This window comes from Physeter macrocephalus, chromosome 12 (assembly GCF_002837175.3).
Source record: "Physeter macrocephalus isolate SW-GA chromosome 12, ASM283717v5, whole genome shotgun sequence".
NCBI classification, from domain to species: domain Eukaryota; kingdom Metazoa; phylum Chordata; class Mammalia; order Artiodactyla; family Physeteridae; genus Physeter; species Physeter macrocephalus.
The window spans coordinates 48,738,005-48,754,470 of NC_041225.1; the positions used below are offsets into that span (position 1 = coordinate 48,738,005).

At 36.2% G+C, this 16,466-nt stretch overlaps 1 protein-coding gene across 3 annotated transcripts in view; it reads left to right on the forward strand.

Moving 5' to 3' along the window:
• LCLAT1 (lysocardiolipin acyltransferase 1) overlaps positions 1-16,466 on the forward strand; it is a 194,886-nt gene that overhangs the window by 25,752 nt on the left and 152,668 nt on the right. Inside the window, exon 2 of one of the 3 annotated variants that reach the window (XM_055089096.1) lies at positions 11,458-11,578. The exons of the other annotated variants lie outside the window; for them this stretch is intronic. The gene's annotated coding sequence lies outside the window, so the exon portion shown is untranslated. The remainder of the gene's footprint in view (positions 1-11,457; positions 11,579-16,466) is intronic. 3 annotated transcript variants of the gene reach the window in all.

Genomic DNA, 16,466 nt, shown 5'->3' on the forward strand with positions numbered 1-16,466 from the left:
CTTATAGTTATTTTAGTGGCAGATATGCAAAATATTTTTGATGGACCAGGTCTTAGAAATATATTGCAGAGAGACAGGAGGTGATTACCTTTCCTACTCATTTAAGTTATTTTCAGTTTTCCTAAACATTTTTGGGAAAAATATTCAAGAGCCCTATTAGAATAATTTTGCTTCTTTGCTTCTTTGAGTCTTGCCAGCATTCCTCCCTCCCCCCAGCCTTGCCCCCCATATTGTAACGGAATCTTTTGTGCCATGTTTAGCTAATGCATTGAGACTTTTAAGTCACAGAGGTAAGGAAAAGATTAGCTGTGGATCAGTGTGTTGCCTAAAACTTTTTGCATTAAACAAACCATAATTATGCCTTTCTCTCCATCCTCTCTGGAGTTTAAAAAATAGCATAATGATTTGTTGTCTCTGAATATTGTTGATATTTGTGTACAGTATATCTGTGGCCTCACCAGTCAATGGAGAGCAGATGTTTTCTCTTGGAAAATAGTTTTTCTGAAATAGATATTTCTGATTGCTAATTTGTTATATATATGTATACATATGTTTATTTATTTCTGAGACAGTCCTGAACAAGGGCAGGATGTGTGTGTGTGTGTGTGTGTGTGTGTGTGTGTGTGTGTATGTGTGTATGAGTCAGCGTTCTCCAGAGAAAGAGAACCAGTAGGAGATAGAGATATTTATACATATCTCTACCTTAAATATTAAAAATTTAAGTTTATTTAAAATTTATATGTTTCTTTTTAATACATTCATATATATGTATGTATGTATCTATATGTTTAATATATAACATATTTAGTATATATTACATAATATTCAATTCAAATGCTAATCTTATCCTGAAACACCCTCACAGACACATCCAGAAATAATGTTTAATCTGGGGTACTCCATGGCCAGTTAATTTGACATATAAAATTAGCCATCACAGTGTGCCTCTTACTAGTAAAAGGAAGTGAAGTCTATTATGATCCTTTTTATTTTAGTTAATGTCTTTGGGATAAAGAGAGTGGGTAGATGGAGAAGAAGCTTAGAAGCCAGCTAGTTCTCCTGATGTGGGTCACTTGCATCTGGAACATCTTCTTTGACTCTGTTATCAGTATGTTTCTCATCCTTTACTTCTCTTTATAATTCTCCATGATTATACTCTTGATAATTTATGAAGCTGAACACAGACTTTTGTATTGATTTCTTCTAAAATGAGATAAAAATATACCTACTTTTATGGTTGGGAGGTGAACATGGATACATGCAAAGGGATGGCAAAATTTGAGAACCTTTTATAGAACAGACTACCAAACTTATTTTTTCGTCTTCTGCCATGAATTCTGCCATTGAATTGGCCATTATCCTTAGCTGTTTGAACTTCTTAAAGGGGGTCACTGAATGGACAGTGGAGATGAGTGGCAACAGCTTGTTGTGGCTGCTATTCCTTGGCTTCACCGTTATCCACAGTCTGAATATGAATATGGGCTTTGTGGTTCTGAAACCTGATTTTCTTGTTTCATCCGGTGCTCATGACTTCATTCATGCCGACACAATTCACCAGGATTGATTTTTCAGAAGCCAAAGTTCTGTTTATTAATATGCATGGGGAGATGGACCTTTCCAGTCTGATTCATACTCGCTGTTGGAGTGTCGTTTTGTGTGGATAATCTAAGTGCTGAACAACATCTAAGTACTGAATGGTGTCTTATCAATGGTAAGAGAGTTGACTAGTGCATTAAACGATAATATAATGACTTACAGAAATATAGAAATAAATGTGTTAAGGATTTCATAATCAATGAGAGAACCAGGCAAATGGTATATAACTGGTTCAAAGGAAAGTGAAAAAAAAAAAAGTCCCACAAATTTGTATGGAGTAAAGGAATGTTGAAATGGATTGCAAACGGAGACAAAAGCGGTCTGTGGGGGAGGGGGAGCCGATGAGCAGTGAGCGAAGTCGGATGAACCCTCTTCCTGACACGATGACTCTGCATGTCTCTCAGTTACCTACAGTTTATAGATTTGTAAAATTTCACATAGCGGTGGAGTATGATAAGGTGGAAGGGTATGCTATAAACAGTGCCTAGTTTTCCATGTTTTTTTCCTCTACGTGAGTGGGAGTTAGAGGATATTCCAGGACTGTTCTTCTGGATCCTCTTGGAGCCTGGTAAACCTTTACAGTGGTACCATCACTCTGTTAATTAATGTGGACATATTAAAATAATTTGGTTTTGAAGTGGGAAGCAGCCGCATAACACAGGGAGATCAGCTCGGTGCTTTGTGACCACCTAGAGGGGTGGGATTGGGAGGACGGGAGGGGAGACGCAAGAGGGAGGAGATATGGGGATATATGTATATGTATAGCTGATTCACGTTGTTATACAGCAGAAACTAACACACCATTGTAAAGCAATTATACTCCAATAAAGATGTTAAAAAAATAATTTGGTTTTGGATCATTTAAATAATTGGTTATATACAGATCCAGGTTTGAACTTTTTTGTAGAAGTTGCTAATTTTCTCTCAGGCACTGGGTCTTTTTATGGAAAGCTGGAGGTAACTTGGAGTATGGCTGCAAGGAGCAATGGTAAATCATGCTGGTTTTGTATGCTTTTCTCTTATAAACATATAAATATTGAAATTGCTTAAAAATTTTGGGAGCCCTTATTGTGGGGTTGGAAAGAGCCTAAGATTTATAATAATCTGAATTACTTACCTTATACATATACAAGGACGTGTAAACTATGATTTTATAATCTAACTTCCTTTTAATTCCTTCTGAACATTTTCAAGTATGTTTAAACAGAATAATTTTTAAATTAACATGCATGTTTTATACAATTGGGTGTAGTATTTCTCTCTTAGCCAGAATAAATGTTGAACGATTCTTTCCTTTTCATGACAGATGACTTTTCCTAATATTGTGATGCCCTCTAGTGAATTCAGCCTTTCAGATAAGAAGTTATGAGAGGCAGTAATCAGTACAATGAAATCTTCAGAGGGAACATTCTAGTAATTAGAACTGTTTTTATATGTCTTGTTGAGAAGGCCAGTTTCTGATCTAGGAAGTGTTTAAGCAAAGATTTGATAATCTCCCACGAGTCATTATTGTTGAATTAAGTGAAATTGTTCCAGATGACTTCTAAAATCTCCTTCAGCTTCAAGGTTCTACATTTCATGAGTTATTAGTTTTCACTTACTGAATACTGAGCATCCACAGTGTTTAGCACTCTGTCCTGAGGGTTGTGAAGGTTTCAAAGGTAGTGTTAAGGCATGGATGTGACTTCAAGTAACTTTTGTCTGCATCAGTTTGGAGAAAACAATAGTAACTAACCTTTGTTGAACACTTACTCTGTTTCTGAAGCTGCTCAGAACAATTTACCTTATGTCTTTTAATTCTCACAATGATCATGGGGTAGGTACCATCTTTAGTTCTGTTTTACGAGTGTAGAAACTGAGACCTAGAGGGGTTAAATAATTTGTTCAAACTCATACAGTAAGTGGTGGAACCAGGACCAGCTTGTATAAAATAATAGTGAATAGGTGAAGGTAATTTTTAAAAAAAATTTATTTATTTTATTATTTATTTATTTTTGGCAGTGTTGGGTTTTCGTTGCTGCGCGCGGGCTTTCTCCAGTTGTGGCGAGCGGGGGCCACTCTTCGTTGCGATGCACAGGCCTCTCATTGCGAAGCACGGGCTCTAGGTGCACGGGCTTCAGTAGTTGTAGCGCATGGGCCCAGTAGTTGTGGCTTGCAGGCTCTAGAGCGCAGGCTCAGTAGTTGTGGCACACGGGCCCAGTTGCTCCGTGGCATGTGGGATCTTCCCGGACCAGGGCTCGAACCTATGTCCCCTGCATTGGCAGGCAGACTCTCAACCACTGTGCCACCAGGGAAGTCTGGTAATTTTTAATTGTTTATAGGTCGACAGGTTGTCTACTGGTTGGCTATTTCAAGCTAGCTCAGATTACTTTTGGATACATTATGCTTTCATTGCTACACTTAAGTGTGTGGTTTCATATTCATTTCATTCAGAAAGTGGTAGTTTACTAATCTGGGCCTAAATATTTTAGTCCATTAACAATTTTTGGTCCATAAGATACTTTTGCTTTGTTTCCTTTAAAGATTTATTATTTATTTATTTATTTTATTTTTGGCTGTGTCAGGTCTTAGTTGTGGCACGAGGGATCTTGTTGCGGTGTGCGGGCTTCTCTCTAGTTGTGGTGTGTGAGTTTTCTCCTCTCAAGTTGTGGCTCACAGGCTCCAGGGTGCGTGGGCTCTGTAGTTGTGGCGCGTGGGTTCCAGGGCACGTGGGCTCTGTAGTTTGCAGCACGCAGGCTCTAGCTGACGCATGAGCTCAGCTGTGTCGCGTGGACTTAGTTGCCCCACGGCATGTGAAATCTTAGTTCCCTGACCGGGATCGAACTCGCATCACCTGCATTGGCAGGTGGATTCTTTACCACTGGACCACCGGGGAAGTCCCCGTAAGATACTTAATTCAGAGACTTATTTGACAGACACAATGATGCAGTCTTACCTTCCTAGTTTACTTTCTGTAAAACATCTATTCTTTAAAGTTTAGGGAATCTGCTGCTCACTTCTATGCTTAAGAATTTATGACTTTTGGCTTTCTTTTGGCTTTCAGAGTCATTTACCGTCTTCTTTATTGGATCTTAATGCTAGTGTAGCTCTGTCCATTTGGTTTTCATTATCTAGACCAAGTAGAAATTGATTTCTCCATTCGTTGGTAAATTAATTTCATCAGATTGGGAGTGTTGGCTTTTTGATACCCTGGATTTTACCTATTTGTGGTGTACTCAGGTCAGTGTTAGTCATACAGAGACAGTATAGGATTCATCTTTGATGTGATTGTTGGAAAGAGAAGGTGAGCCATAGAATATATTATGTTGAGATATATAAGGTAGATTTTTCATGTTGCTGGAAACTTGTCTGGTGTCCATTTATGAAACTCTATCTTTGCTCCAAATCATTTGTTCCTAATTTGTATTTAATAAGTTACAGATTAATGGTGACCTTAATGGCCTGACTACTCCTTAGGCTCCATCTCTCCCTTACTTCAGTTCTGTGTTTACCTAAAGACTTGTTATCAATGTGTCTCTTTCTTTATTTTTCCATTTAGGGTTCTAAGTGAGAAATAAGAGAGAATGTGAGAAGGAACAAAATAGCAGCTTTCCTAATGGAAGGGGAGATAAAAGTGCCCAGCCTAGGATTTTAAAAAGTCTAGAAGGATTGAGCAGGGCTCTAGAGAAGACTATTTCAATGAAAGTAGGAGCTTAGAAAAATCCCATGCGACTCCATGTGCCTTTTGGCACATCGTAAAAATAGAATAATTACTTTTTAGGGTTTCTTGAGATATTGTGATCCTCCCCCACCCCGCCAATTTGTTTTTCCTGTTTCTCTTTGTCTTTCTCCTCCCAGAGTTTTTTCTAGCAATGAAAATCTCAAAGAGTTATATCAGGGATGGGAATTATGGGATAAGTTGTGGTCTTGCATTCTGTGTGGCCCAGAATCTGGGAACATAAAGTGAAGTGTTTTGGTGAGAGGTTAAAAAAAATAGGTATAAGCTGGTCACATTTGGAAGACAGGGAGGTAGGAGAGGGTCCCCTATAGTTTATACGAGTTAATACAAGAGATTGGGGTATTAAAACACAGTTTTACAAATCATTGTTCCAAGTTAGGTGTTTATTCATAGAGGTTAAAGACTGTGTTGTTATTAGTGCTATTTTTCAGGCATGTATGAGTGAAACTGGCTTTTTGTAGGCTGACCTGAAAACCTGATCACTTATGTATCATATAATTTCTGTGAGAAAATGCATTGTGAATTCCAAACAGCTGACTTACTGCAAGGTTTTGGCATGCTACCTGCTCATAATTTGGGACTCTTGTCTCTGTCCATATTTTGATAGAATTCCCACCTTGGGGCATTTCTAATCTGTGAACCAAAATTTTATTTGACTGTAAATTAGATAAACCTCTGTGGCATGGAGATATGTATGAAAATATATTACTTTTACTCCAAACATCTTAATCTTATTGAATGCCATAAGTTAAGGAAAATTACATTCATTTAAAAAGTTTATAATGAAGTAACTTTGGTAATTAGAAACTACAATAATATTTGGCAATGCAAAGTGATGGAAAGTAGTGGATTTAGGATACATTTTGGAAATAACAGTTGACAGGTCTGTTGCTAATTTTATTGGATTTGGGGGGTTAGGGAAAGGAAAGAATGAAAGATGACTTCTAGGTTTCTTGGTAGAGAATCTTGGTGGTTGTTGATACCATTTACAGAGACGGAGAAAAACAAGGGCTGAGTGGTGAGTAGAGGAATGGGGAAGAATAATCATGACATTTATTCGGAATGTGTTCAGTTTGATAGAACTGTTAGACACCCAAGTGTCAGGTAATCAGCTGAATCTGTGAGTTGAGCTCAGAGGAGAGGATTGTGTTGGAGATATATTTTGGAAAGGTCAGCATGAGGATAATGTAGAGGAAGTGGGGAGGAGGAAAAGGATAGAGAGAAGACAACCAATATCTGAGTGATAGGAAGCCCCAGCATTTAGAGGTCTAGTAGAGGAGGAGGAGCCACAAGGAGACCCTGAGACAGGGAGCAGTGAGGTCAGAAGAAAACCCAGAAAAGTGGTGTCACAAAAGCCAAGAGAGGCAAGCATTTCAAGGAGGAAGTGGCCATTCATGTGGAATGCTGCCAAGAGGTGGAGTAAAGTGAGGACAGAGGAGTGGCCATTGGATTTGGCAGTGGGAAAATAGACTTTTTTGCTGATGTGGTTTCAGTGGAGTGTTAGAGGCAACAAGCCAGACTGTAGTTGACTGAAGAGGGAGTGGGAAGTGAGGGACTGTGTGTCATTATGATGCATTTCTCTATTGGGCAGGTGTTCACTTAATGTTCAAAACCCATTCAGTAAGCTTGGAGGTTTGCATTATCCATAAATGGCTATAGGAAGTTAGCATTGGCCTTTGCCTCCCAGTAATTTTTCTTTGGTTAGCATTTGATTGTTAATTTAAAAGCTTCTGAATTTCATAGGTGGCTTCCATTTTAGAGTAAAATTGGATGTTCAGTCTGTGTTAACTTATAGAGTTAATATTATATTAAGTTAAAACTTAAGAGTATTTACCTTTTCAGGAAAGTAATTATAAGCCTTGAAAATTATGCCAGGACTATTTCATCTTGAAACACTTAGAAATTCATTTTGGTTTTTTGTAATTACAGTATTTCAGCAAGCAACATCTAAACAGGGATTGCATTTGGCAGTTACGTACATGTTCTTGTTCTAAACTAAGCACAGTTTCTGTGGTTTAGATTTTTCCTTTATAAATAGAATTTTAATCAGCGTAGCTTAAATTTTTTCCAGACATGTTATAATTAGCACCGGCTACAACTTAACCCTAAAATGTGCATAATAAATTTAATAATATTTTATAAGTACTCCTGCTATTAAATGAAAGTAAACAGGAATTATTTGAATATTTAGAAAATTCTCTGGTTTATGTTTTTCTGTTACAGTGTGGAAAGCAAATATGGCTACTTAAAAAGAAGTTGATACATTACCTGCTTGGTCTATCACTGGGAATGATGTTACTTACATTTTGGAGTCAAATTATATTTTGGCGTCACATGGTCTTATATACCATGATAGCTCATTCATATATGCTTCTGAGTATACTATGTATTAATGCAGTTACTGGCAAAAAAAGTATTATTGTAGGATGTACTTGCCAAGCGTGATTGGTCTGCCAGTTCAGGCCCACTGCACTGACCAACACATGGACCTCTTAAAAATTCTAACGACAAGCAATTTGGTTTATAGGAAATTGTTTGGAGAGTTGTTAAGAAGCACATCTGGGTCTCAGTTTTTAATTTCCTAGGTTATCACAAACAAGTCTGAAAAAATGATACTGCTAAGAGGACTTAGGAGACATGATGACTTAAATGTAATATGGTATCCTGGAATAGAAGGACATTAGATAAACACTAAGGAAATTTAAATATAGACTGTAGTTACTAAAAATGTGTCAATATTGGTTTATTAATTGTGACAAATGTACTATACCAATGTAAGATGTTAATACTAGGGGAAACTGGGTGTGGGGTATATGGGAATTCTACACTGTCAACACAATTTTTCTGTAAATTTAAAACTTCTAAAATAAAAGTTTATTATGGAAAAAAAAAGAACATGTGGGATAGGAGATATTTTTGTAGCCATCATTGGAAAATACAGGCTGCCACACTTTATGACTCTGGTTATGTAAGCTTTGTGGATCTGAGTTTCCTTATCTTTAAAATAGGGATATAATAGTGCCTCCCTCCATAGAGCTGTTCTGAGAAGTAAATGAGGTAATGCAAGTGCCTAGCATACTGTCTGACATTGTAAATGTTCAATAAATGCTATTAAACAGTATGATGACAACTCATTAAAAAAATTTTTTTAAATGTCTGCATAAGGAAAAAAGCATATTTGTACATTTTGATTGAGTTGTAAGAAGTGTGGCCTTGCCAAACTGGACCTAATTTAGGGCCTAACCTCTTTGAACCTGAACTACTATACCATCCATCCTAAGTTGATTTTTCTACAGTTTTCTGCAGTCCCTGCCTATAGCAGTTGGAATTGACATCTCTAAAAATGTGTGTTTTAAAATCAAATTGCATATTCTTAGAGAATTTGGGGATTCTCGGTTGTCTTAACTTGAATTTAAAACTAAAACCCTTAATGAATTTTTGTTTTTATGTTTTTTTAAAAATAACATTTATGACTTAGGGACTTTTACTGTAATCTTTTTAAATACTTATTTATTTATTTATTTTTGGCTGCGTTGGGTCTTAGTTGCGGCACGTGGGATCTTCGTTGCAGCACATGAGCTCAGTAATTGCGGCATGTGGGTTCCAGAGCATGCGGGCTCAGTAGTTGCGGTGCATGGCCTTAGTTGCCCTGCAGTATGTGGGATCTTAGTTCCCCGACCAGGGATTGAACCCGCATCCCCTGCATTGGAAGGCAGATTCTTAACCACTGGACCGCCAGGGAAGTCCCATACATCTCATTTTTGACCTAATATATATTACTCTGCTTCTTCTTGATGATCCATCATATTCTCTATAGCAGGCCCGTGTGACTCCTTAATTGGTTTAAAAACTCAAATACGGCTTCCAAGTTTGCAGATTCATTAAGGCTAATCAATAGAATGTGCTAAAGGTTCTGCAGAGATTTCCCAAAAGTAATTCTAAAAATATAAGCACTGACAGCATGTTGGAGTAAGTAGTGTCGCTTCCCAAGCCAGTCTTTTTGAAGTGTACACATCTCATTTGGAAATAATGACTCTAGTATTTCTTTTTAGCTTGAGTTACTTTATGGGACTTCCCATTTTAAATTTCTATAACTCTTAGCTTTCCCATTAACCAATATTATTGTCATTTTAAGATAGTAGCACTAGAGGAGTATTGTAGGCAAGAGCTGTGTTTTGCAGAATAAAATCCTTAGTGCAGATCTAGTGTCTGTTTCTTTGTCCATAGCTTAGGGGAAAGCTACAGCTTTTCCATACATGTAACAAATCATAGCCATCAAATTTTAATATGACTCACACTGGTATGATCAATGTGTATAAGTATGTGAATGTTTGTCTAAGTGTGTAACATGTAGTAACATATCTACCAGACATTTTTTAAAAAGTGATTTCATTTTAAAATAATTAAATTGAACAGTTTATCAAATACTGTTTCATTTTTCCAAATATGTGGTAAATTGAGTTTCAGCGAGCTGAAACTCTTTATTTGTATAAATAACTTTTCAGATCTTTTATCATGGTGATGGTGTGTGTGTGTGTTAAATTTTTAAAAAGCAGTAACTCTCAGTTAAGCAGAAAATTTTTTAGAACCTGACTAATTAAATTATCCAAACATTACCAGACTGCTATATGGTAAAAATAGTTTTTGATAATTCCACTTTAGGCAGATCTTTCACCAATGAATACTTGAACATTTTCCATGGAAAGCATTATGATAAGAGATATGTACTACTATTGGCAACTATTAACTTTAGAAATTATCAGCAGATGTTTTCCTTGCATGGTTGACTTGGTCACCCCTGAGCTGAATAATTCTAAACTGCCTGGAAAGATGCGTGGCTAAAATTTACATGGTGTCTGGAACTTATTGAAACATACATCAGGTTTCCAATAAGAGGAATTTGCACCATTTTTACTTCTCTGACAGCTTTTTTCTCTCTGTTTTTAAGAAGGCATGCTGTGCTGTGTCATCATTTCAAGCCTTGCCATTAGTGGTATATAGGAGAAAAAGGTAGAAAAAGTGATTTTTATAGAGCTTTGGTTCTTTTAGAGCCTTGGAATTAGCTTTCTGTCTTTGATAAGCACATACTTCCATTGGTTATAAGGAGTTCCTAAGTGTTCATTTTCTTTAGTGTTTAAATTTAACACTGCTTTATTCCAAATAAAATTCTTACTTTTATCTCAGAGTTGAATGATGGACGTTTGAATTTCTCTAGTGAAGAGAGCATTTTACTTTTTATTGTTATTTTTAATAGTAACTAACATTTCCCACTCTAACTCAACCCATAGTAAATAATTAGAAAATTAGTATATTATGCCATTTTTAGATTAAAGGTAGTTATTTTAGGAGAGAAAGTTTTGGGTTAATGCTATAGCAGATTGTTTTTTAGTTTGCTAATTTACTGCTTTCTTAAACTCCCTTTTTGAGTTTAATATTTGTCTTATATGTTATATGTTTATATAAAAGTTTGAAAATCAGTCCAGAAGAGTCAACTATTTTTTTTTTTCAATCTTCAGGGCATTGTATTTTGAGTACAGTTTATAAATGTAACACATTTTGCTCACTCTTAGGTAACTCTTGTTTTTAATATTTAAATCCTAATGACTAGAACTAATAAATTGTTTTAATTTCCAAAGCAATACAGGTTTGTTAGAAAATATTAAATAATTAAAATTATATAATAAATTGGAAAGTGACAGTAAATCCCCATTGCCTACAGGACATAGACTGAATCTGTTATAGTCAGGAAAGGGCATTATCTTAGAAAGAACTTGATAGCTTTAATTGCTATGTTGAAAATTAAACAATGAAATTTTAATTTTATGATATCACATTGTATGTAAGTCATAGGAAATTGAATTACAAGTATATAATAATAAAATTAATTTAGCATTATCACCAAGTTATCAACTTGTACTTATTTTTCTCACTTCATTGTAGACTGGTAGAAATTTTGATATATATTGGGATTGGTCTTTAGTTTACATTTGGGAACCATTGACCTAGCCAACCTCATCTTCTCTCACTGCTTTTCAGAATACAGCCAGACTTGTCCTCTCTCTTGGTGTACTGCTTAGTTATGACTTGCTTGTTTTTGTTCATGTGGTTCCTTCATTCTTGGTTACATTCCACTTATCCTTCAGGGTTCATTTCAAATCCTACATGTGGCAGAGACTACTAGCTGTGTACCAAAATTTGTTCTTCTCCTACCTGAGCCTGGACCTACCTCTTGTTTTTCATGTGACTACATTCTAGCCACTGAATGTGAGTAGAAATGATACGCTACAGCTCTCCGTGTTTTTTTCTCTTCTGCTGGCCAGACACATACCATAAGGTGGAACTAGGGGGATGCCGAGCCGCAATGGAAGCAACTTGGATCCCTGAGTAACTGTATGGAGGAGAGTTATCCACCAGCCTGAACTTTCCCCTGTTACCCCGCTACTGTTACATATGCAAGAAGTAAACTATATGTTAAGCCATTACATGTTTGGTTCTGTTTGTTACCTCAGTTTCATCTATAATAACACTACTTCCTCTAGGAGGCAGTTTCTGACTATTCCAGTTCACTTGGATTACCATTTTTTTCTCCCCCAGTTCTTTGGTACTTATTAGGTATTTGCTAATCTTCAAAATAAAGCATAGATATTGCATCTGCAATGGTGCTAAGTTTAGTTAACTTCTTTTATTTTAGTTTTCTCTGGTTAGACTTTCATTCTAAAGGAGAAAAATATTATAAAAATCCTGTAATTTAATAAATTAGAACAAAGATCTCACAAGCTAGTGAAATTTGTAGTAGTGAAGTCACTTCCTTTTCTCTCTTCTCCCTCCCCCTTTCCCTTCTACAAACATGAAACATTTACAACAGTGTCCTGTTCTAGGCTCTGGGGGTACAGCAGTAAATAGATAAAAATTGTGCCTTCTTGGAGTTTACAGACAATCAACACGTAAAACATTTAGAATGCTAAATGTGATCAGTATCTGGGAAAAAAAAAAGTGTGTTTGTGGGGGGGTGAGGGTGGGGGTGACAGGTGATATGATGCCTGAAGCGTGTGCTGCATGGGGTGGTGTAACACGTGTAAGTTGGGTGGTTAGGGAAGGCCTCTCTGCGAAAGTGACCTTTGGGCTATGACCTGAACCAGGTGAGTAGAAACCATGTGGCTAACTGGAAAAAGAGCTATTAAATAGAGAAGACCACAAGTGCTCTTCGGCCTGAGGTGAGAGTAATGAAAATGTTCTAAGATCAATTGTGGTGCTTGTCACACTACTCTGTGAATATACTAAAAACCACTGAAAAGCATACTTTAAATGCGTGAATTTTATGGTATGTGAATTATATCTCAGTAAAGCTGTTGAAAACCATCAAGCTTTAGAGATTTTCAGCTTCACCCCAGGGAAATCCCTTTTTTTCTCTTACTTCTCTCTTTAGAAATGTTCAGGTTTGTAGTAGTTGTCATTGCCATGAATCACATGAATTATGTTCCAGTTAGACCAGATACTGGGAAACACAGTAATCATTATGAATATTAGTGAATTCATATCAGGTTACTTTGGCTGTAAATTAAAAATAATTCCAACACTAAAATCCTGTCATGTATATGCATTCTTCACAGCTTGCTGCTAAAGTAACAGCAGATTATTACGCATTTATAACTTGGGAGAGAAAAGGTGATGCTGGCTTCATGCTCAGTAATGACTGATTTGGGATGGAGACTACGCTGGCTTTGCAGCCACATCCCTCACCAACATGGCAGTTGCCTGAGAGCGTTGCCCTTAGATCATGCTTGCTTCTTGTTTCCTTTTAATGGTTGATATTCAAAACATCTTGGCTGTCTTAGGCTGCCTCCCTGGATCTTGCTCTTTCAGATTCTGGCTCTGAGATACTACCTTCCATATTTTTCTCTGGAAGTAATTTTTAGCACTCAATAAGTGTTTCCTTTGTACCACAAGTCCACCTAGATCCCACCTACCTAGGCAGCATGGATTTAGATCTGTCTTCCTAGATACTTAAAATTTTAGAGCTAGGTAGAATCTAGTATAACTATATAATCTATATATAGTAATCTATAAACTATAGTTTTAATATAGTTTTAACTATAGTTTAACTATAGTTTTAATATAGTTTATAATCTATAAACTATATAATCTATATAATCTATATAACTCTGAAACTAGTTCAGAGTTATATAAGCAATCTCTGCAAAGCTTGTGTTAGATTCTCAGTAATCCTGAATTCCGTCACGTGTCTTTTTCCAGTACCATTATTATATTTCCATAAGGAATAAATTATGCTCATAAAGGCAGCTTCGCATTGACTCTAAGGAGATTCTTTAGACTCTATTACAGTGTTTAAAGGTATTGACTCTAGATTTGTATTTTATTAAATAAAGCATCAAATCATTTTGTCTCAATATGTAGTTACTCTTTGTCACAGGACCTGTTTTCTCTTGTACTGGAAGTTATCAAAGTTATCAAATGACTTCATTGTAGTTTGGAGTTGAACAGTTTACTTCCACTGTGATTCTGGGCCTGGCTCTGCCACTGACTCACTCTGTGACTTTGGCAAGTAGCTTAATCTGATTAAAGACAGATTTTGTATTTCAGAGGTAGATTTTATAAGCAGGATTTTCCCCCTCCAAGAGAATGGATTTTATGCAGAGATTACAACTCAAAAGGTGTGAGTAAAAGAAAAGCCAATGTAATGTTACCTTTTTTACTTTCCTAGACCTCGTGGGAAGGAAAGGAAGGGGTTTCCACTCCACGAAGAAGTGGAGCTTCACAACTTCTAACTACACAGGCAAGATGCAGTGGGGAAGGAACCCAGCTCTGTGTCATGTGGTCAAGGAAGAAAGGGTGATTCTGCCTGCAGGTCTTTTGTAAGACGGGTCAGGGAGTGCACTGTGGCCTCGGCCTGGCCTGAAGAGAGCCAGTCAGGGCTCTGAGGGCTGCTTGTGTGCAAGAAACCTGCCGTCACTCTTAGAACATTAGAAAAAGTTGGTCACACTCTTACCTTTCAGATGAAGCATTTGTGTCTTAATTCAAACAGGTGCATCTTAATCTAGCTACATCAACCTGCTTAGTAAAATAAATATTTACTAAGTATGTACTATGCACCAATTGCTGCTCCAACCACTTTCCATGTATTAACTCATCAAATTTTCACAACAGCTCCTTTACCTGCTATTGACCTGACTTGGTACTGCTATTACCCCTATTTTTAAAATCGAGGAAGTTACAGGTTGGAATTTCACAATTATTAAGTGGCAGAGCTGGGATTCAAACCCATAGCCTGTCTGAGCACAGGCTTCGGTTTGATTAGGGACAAGCCTGACGTTAAAAGGAGTAAGTTTCATTGTAGAGGTCTAGGACTCAAAAAGGAGACTTCCCTGGGAGCCCCTACAGATAGCAGTGAATTACTTCTCTGAGTTTCTTTATCTGTAAAATAAAGAGTTTTAAGAAATTAGGCCTTTGAAGTGCTTCCTGTTGGAGAAGTCTTAAGATTTTTAACACACAAATTATAATACCTAAATACTTCTTTTCAGTAAATTTAGTACAGCATGAAGATTTTATTATAGATTTAATCTTACCTTGTAGTCCTCAATATGTAGTATATACTAAACGCACGGCATTGGGCATTTGCCATGTGTCTAGTGTGAATTGAGATGTGCTGTAGTGTTAAAATACACAGCAGATATCACAAATTTATTATGAAAAAATGCATGTAAAGTATCTTATTAGTAATCTGTTTAAATTTGATTACATATTGAAATAGTATTTTATATAAGGTTAAATCTATTAAAATTAATTTTATCTATTTTTCTTTATTTTTTAATGTGGCTGCTAGAAGATTTCAAATTACATATGTGGCTCATATTATATTTCTGTTGGACAGTACTGTTGTAGAGAGTCCTAAGTGAGAAGAAGATGGTATTTTTCCTATGGGTAGGAAACTAATTTAGTGAAGTAGCAGGAAAACTATACGAATCTGGTAAATCAAAGTGCATCAATGTTGTCCCCTACTTGGCCTTGGATGAATAATATGTATTTGTTATAATAACTTGAATATGTTTGATAAAATAAATTAATTGAAAGAATAGATATATTTGCACCATGTATAAGTGAGTAGTATATTTATAGAGCACTTATCATATACCAGGCACTCATCTAAGCACTTTACATATATTGTTAACTCTCTTAATACTAATAGTAATAACACTATTAGGCAGGTACTGAAGGGGGTGCAGTAAGGTTAAGCTGAGGCCACATAGTATAGTGAGTAATAGAGTTCAAGTGTATACAATTTGGTTTCAGAGTCTACACTCTTAACTATTCTTTTGTATTGTCTCTTAAAACTACATGGCCTTACGATTTGTTATATTTTTGAATCTTATGATTTAGTATGGTAGTATGTGCATGGATATAACCCATGGGATTTTTTTTTTTTAAAGCTTGGCAGGTGTCCTTAGTGTTGGCTTGTATTTATATTTTATTTGTAGATTTATTTTTAACTTCCTAAGAGTGAATAATTTTTGTTTAGCTTCCACTTGAAAGGCTGGTTGTTAATGCCTTAATTTTAGCCTGTTAACTACATTTGTGGTATTATTCCATAAATTTTGTATATTATAAAAGTTCTGCCTGAACTTTCAGCAAGAAATGTATATGACCAAATGATAACCAATGAACTTTATAATTTAAATGAGTGGTATCAAGAGGAAATACAGGAATTTGCCATTGGGTTTTCTCTGCTTAGAAGCTATCATTTAGGCATTTAGCCTTAGGAAAGATAACACATGTTTTAAATGTTTTTATTCTCAATGGGAAACTAATACTGTGTCTAGGTTGAGCATACATTAGATATTTATATCACATGTATCACATAAATATATTTAAGTACAATTCTAAAATTTAAAAAAAAATTTTTTTTTCTGGCTACCAAATAGGTGTGAGTTGCTGTAGATCAGTGGTCCCCAACCTTTTTGGCATCAGGGACCAGTTTCTTGGAAGACAGTCTTTCCATGGATCGGGGTGGGGGGGATGGTTTCAGGTTTATTCAAGCACGTTACATTTATTGTGCACTTTATTTCTATTATTATTACATTGTAATGTATAAATTATACAACTCACCATAGTGCAGAATCAGTGGGAGCCCTGAGCT